This window comes from Crinia signifera, chromosome 11, assembly GCF_055691185.1.
Source record: "Crinia signifera chromosome 11, ASM5569118v1, whole genome shotgun sequence".
In the NCBI taxonomy this organism is placed as follows: domain Eukaryota; kingdom Metazoa; phylum Chordata; class Amphibia; order Anura; family Myobatrachidae; genus Crinia; species Crinia signifera.
In genome coordinates this window covers 11,144,479-11,156,483 of record NC_139227.1, presented here as the reverse complement: position 1 = coordinate 11,156,483, position 12,005 = coordinate 11,144,479, and positions in this window count along the sequence as shown.

Below are 12,005 nucleotides of genomic sequence, written 5' to 3'. Positions count from 1 at the left end.
CTTCCGGCTGCAGGGGGGAGGAGGAGGCGCCGGGGACAGCCTGCTTAGCTGTCCCAGGCGTGAGGGGAGAGCCAGGCAGCAGGGAGGTGACGGAGACCCCCCCGCACACCAGAGTACAGATATCGCGGGGGGCCTCCGTCACCGCACCGCGATGCCAGCCGCATATGTTAGTACATATGCGCTGGCATCACGGCGGGGGGGGCGCAAAGGGCGGTGATGTATTTTAATACATCTCGCCCTTAGTGTGTATGCTTTATATCTTTACTGATGTAAGCTCCTGCGGGTCATTAGCGATGTCCTCCGTGGTCTGTACATGCATCTCAATTTAACTATATCAGGGGTCCTCAAACTATTTTGCTCTGGGACCCGATTAGACAATAAAAATAATGACAGGACCCCAGCAAGTTGCTGCAGAAGGTCATCACATTACATGTGTAGTCAGTAGACAGCACATACATGGCAGCATTGTGGAGGCACAACATGATGGGAGGAGTCTAATATACCATAACCTATCACATCACACGTGTAGTCAGCAGACAGCACATACATTGCAGCATTGTGGAGGCAGAAAGTGATGGGAGGAGTCTAATATACCATAACCCATCACATCACACGTGTAGTCAGCAGACAGCACATACATGGCAGCATTGTGGAGGCACAGAGTGATGGGAGGAGTCTGATATACCATAACCCATCACATCACATGTGTAGTCAGCAGACAGCACATACATGGCAGCATTGTGGAGGCACAACATGATGGGAGGAGTCTAATATACCATAACCCATCACATCACATGTGTAGTCAGCAGACAGCACATACATGGCAGCATTGTGGAGGCACAACATGATGGGAGAAGTCTAATATACCATAACCCATCACATCACACGTTTAGTCAGCAGACAGCACATACATGGCAGCATTGTGGAGGCACAGAGTGATGGGAGGAGTCTGATATACCATAACCCATTACATCACACGTGTAGTCAGCAGACAGCACATACATGGCAGCATTGTGGAGGCACAGAGTGATGGGAGGAGTCTAATATACCATAACCCATCACATCACACGTGTAGTCAGCAGACAGCACATACATGGCAGCATTGTGGAGGCACAGAGTGATGGGAGGAGTCTAATATACCATAACCCATCACATCACACGTGTAATCAGCAGACAGCACATACATGGCAGCATTGTGGAGGCACAGAGTGATGGGAGGAGTCTGATATACTGTACCATAACCCATCACATCACACGTGTAGTCAGCAGACAGCACATACATGGCAGCACTGTGGGGGCACAGAGTGATGGGAGGAGTCTGATATACCATAACCCATCACATCACACGTGTAGGCAGCAGACAGCACATACATGGTAGCATTGTGGAAGCACAGAGTGATGGGAGGAGTCTGATATACCATAACCCATCACATCACATGTGTAGTCAGCAGACAGCACATACATGGCAGTATTGTGGAGGCACAGAGTGATGGGAGGAGTCTGATATACCATAACCCATCACATCACACGTGTAGTCAGCAGACAGCACATACATGGCAGCATTGTGGAGGCACAGAGTGATGGGAGGAGTCTGATATACCATAACCCATCACATCACATGTGTAGTCAGCAGACAGCACATACATGGCAGCATTGTGGAGGCACAGAGTGATGGGAGGAGTCTAATATACCATAACCCATCACATCACACGTGTAGTCAGCAGACAACACATACATGGCAGCATTGTGGAGGCACAGAGTGATGGGAGGAGTCTGATATACCATAACCCATCACAGGTGTAGTCAGCAGACAGCACATACATGGCAGCATTGTGGAGGCACAGAGTGATGGGAGGAGTCTGATATACCATAACCCATCACATCACACGTGTAGGCAGCAGACAGCACATACATGGTAGCATTGTGGAAGCACAGAGTGATGGGAGGAGTCTGATATACCATAACCCATCACATCACATGTGTAGTCAGCAGACAGCACATACATGGCAGTATTGTGGAGGCACAGAGTGATGGGAGGAGTCTGATATACCATAACCCATCACATCTCACGTGTAGTCAGCAGACAGCACATACATGGCAGCATTGTGGAGGCACAGAGTGATGGGAGGAGTCTGATATACCATAACCCATCACATCACATGTGTAGTCAGCAGACAGCACATACATGGCAGCATTGTGGAGGCACAGAGTGATGGGAGGAGTCTAATATACCATAACCCATCACATCACACGTGTAGTCAGCAGACAACACATACATGGCAGCATTGTGGAGGCACAGAGTGATGGGAGGAGTCTGATATACCATAACCCATCACATCACACGTGTAGTCAGCAGGCAGCGCATACATGGCAGCATTGTGGGGGCACAGAGTGATGGGAGGAGTCTAATATACCATAACCCATCACATCACATGTGTGGTCAGCAGATACATGGCAGCATTGCGGAGGCACAAACTGATGGGAGGAGTCTAAAATAAAGACAATTCAATAGATCTTTCAGGCTCCTTGAATCACTGACTGCGATTAGAAAAGTCATCAGCCTACCCCATATAACCTTTCTGTACCAATAAAAATTTGTTGATGGGAAGAAAAGTCATCAGCCTGATGGTCAGCAACATGGAGTCGCGACCCCGTGCTGAGAAGGCCGGGACCCACTTTGGGGTCAGGACCCACAGTTTGAGAACCGCTGAACCATATCATCAACGCATGTGACAGCCCCCTGCCCGCCCACTACCTGCGCCGCTGTGTGAGAAAGCCTTGGGGACTGTAATAGTCGCAGTCTGCACATGTGTATTTTCACCAAAATGTATTCGCAGACCGGCATCATCGGACCCCGGAACGAATTCGGAAAGGTAAGTAAGGCAGTAAAGATGGTGTAATGGTGAGCATTACTGCCTCATAGCACTGAGGTCATGGGTTAGATTCCCACCATGGCCAAAACTGTGCGGAGTTTGTATATTTTCCCCGTACTTGCGCGGGTTTCCTCCGGGTACTCCGGTTTCCTCCCACAGTCCCAAAAATATACTGGTAGGTTATTTGGCTCCTAACAAAAATTAACCTAATAGTAAATGTGTGTACATGTACATGTGGTAGGGAATATAGATTGTAAGCTCCACTGGGGCAGGGACTGATGTGAATGTTCAAATCTTGTCTGTAAAGCGCTGCAGTATATGTGTGCGCTATATAAGAAACTGGTAATAAAAAATTATAAATAAGTATGAAACTAAATCACCCATTAGTTCCATTCTGCACTACCATTCCGCTACACTGTGGCTAGTTATTTTGTTGGATGACTACGAGTCTGTGCTGCCACTATTCTGTTAAATTGAATATAGCGTGGAAGCTTTCATTGATCAAAATATCAGAATAGGATCTTGCTCTTCTTTGATGAGAACATTGGCCCTTATTCTGATTGACGCGGACTTTACCGCATACTTTCGGATCGCGTGTTTACGGCGTCTGCGCATGCGTGGAGAACGCAACGCGCATGTGCCACGCCTTGACTCCGTACCAGTTCGGCCAGATCCCGTCCAGAACTGTTCACCGCTATCATTCGGGAAATAGGGGCGTATTATGGGCGTCATGCGGAATGACACATGGGCGTAGTTTCAAAGTGGGCAAAACGGGGCGGAAACATGGGCGGACACGGGGGAGTACACTTATGTTGGGGGGCGTACATTCGGAAACCACTCCGAATGCACGCGATCAAAAAGGGCAGAAATGTGCGGTGTCCACAAGTGTACTATTGCTTTGCGGACACCACTCGTTCATGCGCTCGGCGAACGTACGCCTAATGACTACAACCATTAACACCTGAACCCAATAGAATCTACTCCTTTACTCATTACTCACTAATAGGACGCTTGTCAGTGCTTTAATTGAAACCATTGCACTTCAATTGCTGTAAGGGTTAATGTGTGCAATGCATGTGTTAGGCATGCTTGTAAGGATATATTGGCATCTAATTGATTCCAATTCCAAATAAGAAGTTTTTTATGAGGATAGGTAATTGAATAAGTGGGTCATGTGATGTATTGCAGAAGATACATAATAGTGGGTTGTTTGGCGTAAATACTCCGCTTACGTGCGGTAGCACCGCTTGGCTCCCGTTCGGATGCGGTATTCCCGAGCATACTCTGTAATACTCTGTAATACCGTGCAGAATCTGAGTGTTTCTCCCGCACACGCATGGTTTGTATGTCGTCCGTAAACACGCCCTGTTCTTAAAGAGTGAGTCCGTCCGAATGCGGAGGACCCGTGGGCGTTTCTACGGACGATGGCCGCACGCGGCAGAACACCGTGGCGTGCGGACCGCACCGTAAGAATGCGGGAATATCCGCACCGATCAGAATAAGGGCCATTGTGATTGCCAGTGAGGAGAGAACCTCAGAAACAGATTTCTGTTTTATTTCTCAATGATTCATTTTAATTGTCCCTCGTGTGGATAAGAATTATTCGCTGTGTACGTCTAATCTGTAGCATCCCGTCAACATTCCAATGATCTTATCAACCTTTATTATATGCATACAAAATTGAAGACGCTTGTCCGAGGGCAAGATTGAATGACCTTCTCCTTAGAAATCCTGGGGAAACTCTGTCTGTTGGTTTGATTACTGTGACAATAAGAAATTCATGGTCACTGTAAAAAAAATGACAACTGAATTTAGCTCTCGGGCAGAGCCACCAGCATTGCTGACAAAGGTCATCCGACAGTGTAGGCTTCATTATCGTCGCTATGTTTATAGCTGTTTTCCATCATAAACCCAATTACTTATATCTTGCATGTCTCAGAAAGCTGGATGGCTGAGAAGCGAATGGTGTTAATCAGATGTGGCTGCTTGGGGAATACAGTACACGGGGATGCAACAGCGGAAATCTATGTATTCATTTTAACAATTGTACTTCATCTGTAACAGCAGCACATTTCAGTGTGATAATAACAGTGATTGGATGTGATATTTATTATTGTATAGTGGTGGTGAGTGGTACAGATGGGGCAGGTCCCATCTTGGCAGGGGATGGCGACGCCATCCGCCAGCCCCCGCCAGCGCCATCTGCATAGCGAGAAGGGGACGCACGCACACGAGAGGTGCTTCCAGCCACTCCCCCGGGTCACCGCCGGCTTGTCGGCGGTAACCCGGGGTGCCTGCCGCCTGCCCGCACCCCCCCCCCTAACCCTGTCCGTCTCCCTGAGGTGGAGACAGAAAGGGTTCCCGTCGCCCCGCCGACGGAGATTGAGACGCGCGTGCGCGTGAGACGCACGCGCGTCTCAGTCAGATGGTGAGGCAGGCTGCTGGCGGATCGCCAGCGCTGACGTTCTGGCGGATCGCCAGCAAGGAAGAGGCCTGCCCCATCTGTACTATGGGGCTGATACAGGGTCGCTTGTTGCGAACCGAATTAGGTCCCGGCCCCGATGGTCAGGGATTGCGCATTGCTGCGCATGTGCAAACCCCAGCGACATTGAATGGCATTGACGATTTACACACTCGTCGGGCCGTTTTCTGCGGGGATGTAGGAAGGGCGTTTGGCCGGGGGACGTTAATGGGCTTGCAAAGAAGCAAACGACCGCTGCTTTGTAAGCCCACCTAAATTAGGCCCTATGCGTGGAAAACAAAATTTATACTGGGTATATTATTTCTCTTTCATTAAACAATTTCCTTTTTTTATTTCTTATAAAGTATCCTCATGTTATGTTAATTCCTGTATAAAATACTGGACATCTGGGTCGCCATGCTTGTCTCTGTCTATGACACCAGCATAGAACATTTAATGTCAGTATTCAAAGTCTTCGATCCGTCAACCACAATCTGCAGAGGCTTTGCCCGAATAGTTCATTTAGAAAGAATCCTATACACTATGATAAGTAAAATTCAAAATATATGGGGTAAGGTGTATATATATATATATATATATATATATATATATATATATATATATATACTTGTTCCTGACAACAAATTAAATTTTGAAACGTTGACAACCAGAACTGGCAATTTGTAAGCTTCTTGTGAGTGTTGTGAGTGCCGCGCCATCCAGCCTGCTACACTGCCTTGATTGTGCTGCGGAGGCACCAACCATATCAAACAGCGTTGTTCGGAGTGCCGGACCCTCTCTCCCTTTATATATATATATATATATATATATATATATATATATATATATATATATAGGAAGACAATACTCCGACACTCTGTGTGTCCCCAGGGACTTCCTTGCTCCGGTGCCCTCTTGATCGCTCCCTCAGGAGCGTGGTATACTGCACAAACAGAACATGCGGCACTCGGAGACTGTAGCTTGGTGAAGTCAAGTGGAAAAATTTAATGCCAGATCTACATTTCGGGGTCGAATCACCCCTTCATCAGAATAATCCTGATGAAGGGGTGATTCGACCCCGAAACGTAGATCTGGCATTACATTTTTCCACTTGATTTCACCAAGCTACAGTCTCCGAGTGCCGTATGTTCTGTTTGTGCAGTATATATATATATATATATATATATATATATATATATATATATATATATATATATATATAATATAGTAACTAGGGATTCGGCATGAAAAGCCGGCGGTCGGGATTCCGGCATTCAAAATCCCGACGCCGGAATCCCGAACGCCAAAATCCCGACAAGGGGGGGACGTGGATGGCCCCCCCTTGCGGGCTCGCTGCGGTCGCCACGCTGCGGGCCTGGTGCCTCACTACGCTTGGCACACTAATTTACTCTCCCTCCGAGGGTGTCGTGGACACTCACGGCTGGAGAAAGTGTCGGGATTTCGGCGTTCGGGATTCCGGCGTCGGGATTTTGAACGCCGGGATCCCGACCGCTGGGATTTAAACTGCATCCCGTAACTAGGGATGCCAGTCCCGGGATCGCTGAGTTCCAGGGATTTAGGGCATTTTTGGCTATGATTTCAATCCCGTGATTGGAACGTCCAATGCCGGGCAGCGGTAAGCATGAGCATCACTTGGCTCAAGTGCTCCCCTGAAAACATGCAGTGCAGCTGCGCTGTGCAATGTCCACCTTTTCCGCCTGCCCGCTCCACTTCCTCCAACAGCCTGACTTTGTCTGCTGTTTGCCCACCCACTCTGCTGTGTCAGCCCGCCGAAGGACTGCTTATAAGCAGTGTGTGGCTTCATAAAACCAATCCCGGGATCCCAAGAGTCTCGGGTTTGCCTGTCATATGCACCAAACATGGTATAATTGGAGAGATGTTTTTTGTCAATTGGCTAAATGTAACTTATATACTGTATTGTGGAAAGAGAGAAAAACTACAAAGTTTCCCCTAAAATGATCATTTACCCCACATACAGCCAAATATATGTACAGTATATAAGATTTTTCAATGGTGTAGGTGTATTGGGCAGTTGAGCAGTGTGACATGTTATCAGTGGCATACTTACTGTATAATGGGTGCTCCTGGTTCCAGAGTGCCCACACCGCACACCCTGCACCTATTTCTGGAATACTTATCCATACAGACTGGTGTCAGAGTCAGTAGCGCACCACAAGTTACTGGGAAAATGGAGTCATCAATGTTTTTAAACACAAATCTAAAGATCTTTTAAAATTAGCATTCTCTCCTGCTGCTCATCTTTGAATGACCTAATAGAAAACCACCATTGCCACTTAAAGTGAAATCAATTTCTAAATGTGATTAGTCTCTGCAGTTGAAGTGATTAGAGACTTAAAGACATTTATGACACTTAGGGGCAGATATATTTAGCCTGGTGAAGTGATAACGTGCGGTGTGTTTTTGCAACAACCAATCAGCTCCTAACTGTCAAGTTATAGGCGGGCTTTAAAAAATGACAGTTAAACCCTGTACATTTAAAAAATATATTTTAAAAAGTCTAGTGTGTACACTCAATATTGTTAATGATGTGTGCTCTCGTGCATCGTTAATGACCTCCACGCGCGTTTAGTGGGTCCCGGTGATATTACTGAACGGTATGGTTTACCGATATCATTCAGTGTGTACACCTAATATATTTTGACCAGCGGAACCGCCAATATACAGTAGTTAGCTATATGGCAGCGCACCTAGTCATTTTGTGGGTTTTTTTCCCTACTTTTCTCTCCTATATTGGGGCCATTTCTGGAGCACTCGCAGTCAACGGACATTGGCCCCTGCCCCAATGGTCAGCGGGGGGAGGCGAACATTCACCAGGACGGAATTAAGGACTCAACAGGCAGCGAGATTAGCATCTTACCGAATTAACAAGAATCACTCCATTATATGTTGTGCTTTCTTTTTCTTTGATTTTAATTAGTATTTTGATTGTATTCTTAGAAATATCCTGTACTTATAGTAAGAATGTATTGAGCTAATTGCTGCTTATCCCATTATAGCGATTTTAATACTGTTTCAATATACTCTACTTTTGTATCAATTAATTATATGTACTCTAATAACAACTTGCTCTTTTTAGTGCAATTATTTGATCTACAATAAAATAAGTAACATTTGAATAACAAAACAACATTTGTGCAAGACTGGAGGGCAGGAATTAAAAACAATGGCGGAACATTGTTCTGGGGAAAAACGTCAGAGGTTATGAAAGGGTTAATTGTGTAATAATCCTTTTTAGTTGTTGTTCTAAACATCTGCCTGGGTTTTACCAACACACCACATAGTGTTCTAAAACGTGGAATTGTTTGCACAAATAAAACATACCGTTTCTATCTGTGGTGTGCAATTAATACATTCAATGGTCTCACTTAGTGGTTTTTCGTCTTTCGTCTTTCGTTAAGAACATAAAAACATAGTAGGTGCCAGCAGGGACTCTCAGATGTATTTATTCATTTCATATTTAGCCAAGGTGGAATAGAAATCTGTAACCGTAAAACCGTAAAACTCATTTTAACGGACTTATTGTGTTCGACTCATAATTAAAATTTAAAAAATGCTTTTATTGTTTGATAGCGAAATTTCTTTAGCACATGGAATATGCTGCACAGAATAAAAGGACCATATATATGAAAAGCTCCTGCAGAGATATTTATTGTTCAACCATTCCAGAAACATTCTAGATCAGATGTAGAACAAAAGACCTCCAAATATAGGATTAATAGCAGGGTTGCGAAAATCGGGTCACCCTCCCGGCCCCCCTGGAAAGGTGGGCAACCCTCCCGGTTTCTGGGGGACTCCCCCTCCCCCCCCTATCGTGGCTTCCTCCCCCTTACCTCGCCATTTAAATAACCAGATCTGCCAATCTGAGGGGGTGGGGCTAAAGTGGCATAATGGCATCATTTTAGCCCCACCCCCTCCGAGTAAATTGGCAGATTGGGTTAATTTGCATCATGTGGGTGGGGCTTAATGACAGCACGCTTAAGCTCCACCCACAAACTCCTGCTGAGAGTCTCCTCTCCGGGCTTCTCCCGGAGAGGAGATTAAAAAAGTCAGCAAGTAGTAGTAAATTATACCAGTCTTACTGTATACACATTTTCAGCCATTTTAGTTAAAGCATTCTGGATAACTCCATGTCTTTTTGACCCCAATCCCCTATATGCAGTCAGTCAAAAGGTCATATAGTGGTTTATGGTAATACTGTATGTTGGATGTACTAAAGGGCAGATTTATACACCCTGGTAAAGTGATAAAGTGGCCGGTGATAATGCACCAACCAATCGGCTCATAACTGGCAAGTTACTGGCTGGGGTTGAAAAATTACAGAAGGGGCTGATAGGCTGGTGTGTTATCACCCGCCGCTTTATCACTTCACATTGCTAAATAAATCTGCCCCTGAGTTCTGAATGGGTGTGGTATAATTGATCTATAGAAAAAGTATCAAACGGTCGACCTGAAAATGACATAAACAAGTTTGCTTTTTTACTAAATTTGCCCATATCACAACTGATTAAAACATAGACCCTATTCTCAATCATAACCATGACAGATGGTAAATCAAGCAACAGTTGGAAAAAAAAAAAAAACATGTGTTGACCATGTTTAATTATTGTCATGTCAACCTTTTGAACTTGTTGACCTTTTGAACTTGTTGACCTTTTGAACTTGTTGACCTTCGAAACAATTGACTTTTTACCTGTTGACCTTTTTACCATGTGAAGCTATTGGATGTTGACCATATGGGGCCGATCTGTTGACTGTCTAACTACAGTAGGTATTGTCTATAAATTGACATTTGTATCTCTAATGAAGAGATTTTTGAAAGTTGTAACTGTGTGGTCCTCCCTTACTGGTTCCTAATACCTAGGCTCCATAAACTCATCTCAGATTTATACTCATTTTAACATATGTTCCAATGTTTTTAAATAACAATTTATTTTCCTTGTGTAATAATTCACACACAAAAAAACAACTCACTCAGGTCCTGTGTAGAATCGTATGCTCTCACCAGCTATTGATGCTGCAGAGATATTTAGAGAGCTGCACATTGGGTTCTCTGGAATCCCTATTACGTCTCTCCCCCACTTTGGATCTGTGGTGAGCACTCCTAACTCTTAGGTTTATGTCATCCATCTGCTGCCAGATTGGGGTCAGTAGATCTGACTGGCAGATACTACTGGTCACAATGGAGATGGGAGCCATCTAGTGGCATTTGGCAGTGCTGCACTCAGAGGAGACATCAGTTTATACCCCCAGACAGCTCATGAAAAGCTAGAGCAGGACCAATTCTAGGGTCGTATGGGCTGTACAGTTGTACAAGGTGTCTGCAATGACAGCCACAGAATTACATGTGATCTAAGTAAGTAAGTTTTATTTATATAGTGCATGACCATCTGCATGGAATACTGTTGAAAATATCCCTCTGAAAATTGCTGCAGCATCAAAGGAGACAGTTTTGAAGGATGCTAGAGCATCTGTGTCAGGGGATTCGGATACTCAAGACTCCCCCACCCCTGCATGCTCCAATGGAATTATGGTTTATTATCTCTCTACATTGTGTAAAAGTGCAACCTTGTGATAAACAGTGATACGAGAGCACCTTGCTGCTGGTATCCCATCATGCCATTAGTCTAAAACAGTGGCAGCTCATACCTTCTTGCATAAGGGGGTCTGCCACTGGCCAAAATGCAGGCACCCTCCACTGCTGCTGCTCCTCCTTGTCCCGGCCACACACAGGCGCAGCGTTTCCGGCACCTGTACTATGGTGACAGGTGCTGGGCAGCCAGCTTATATGGGCTGCTTCGGCAAATGCCCATAGAAAGGGAATCACGGTCCCTGTATAATACAGATGACAGGCACCAGGACCGGCGCATGCACAGTACCGACGTAGTTACTGCACATGCGCAATCCCCAGATTATAGAGGCTTCCCGAAGGGAGAGAACACGTCCCAATGGGACTGCCTTGGTGACTGGCAGGTCAGACTACCAACATGAAGTCACTGCCAGTCACAGTGACGCCAGTGCAGTCTCACTGACTACATCTGGCTTCCCTACAGTGGCAGTTTTTACCTGGGGGTGCCGCCCTGCAACCCATAGGTAAAAACCACCACTGATCTAAAATAAGATTGCTCCATTTCTACATTGGTTATATTGCACATCTCTTTAGATGTACATGTAAAAAGATAAGCAGCATAACTAAACTAAAGTATACAGTAACATAAAATATAGTACACAATTGCCCCTAAGCAAACATTCTATTTGCTAATAGATAGTTTACATTGTTATACCTATCATTACAGTAACTTCAGCAGGGTGAAGGGAGGTTACGGAGTTTAATTACAAGAATGGTTCGCTTTAAGGGGTTGTTATAATATAAATTAGTAAAGAGAGAGGAATTAGCCTTTAAAAGCATTTTTCTTAATCTTTACTATTAATGAAATTCAGAGTTTAGTGTTGCTAAAAATCAAAGCAACTCCGGCCCACACAACAGCAAATTGAAACCTCCAGGCTGCAAAATATTTTACTTATTAGAATTTTCTTTGTTAAATGTTTAATAAACGTATTAAGGGCAGAGGGAAGGAAATACTATACATAGCCGCTCATTGATTTCCGATCTCTTGATGAAATATGGAAAT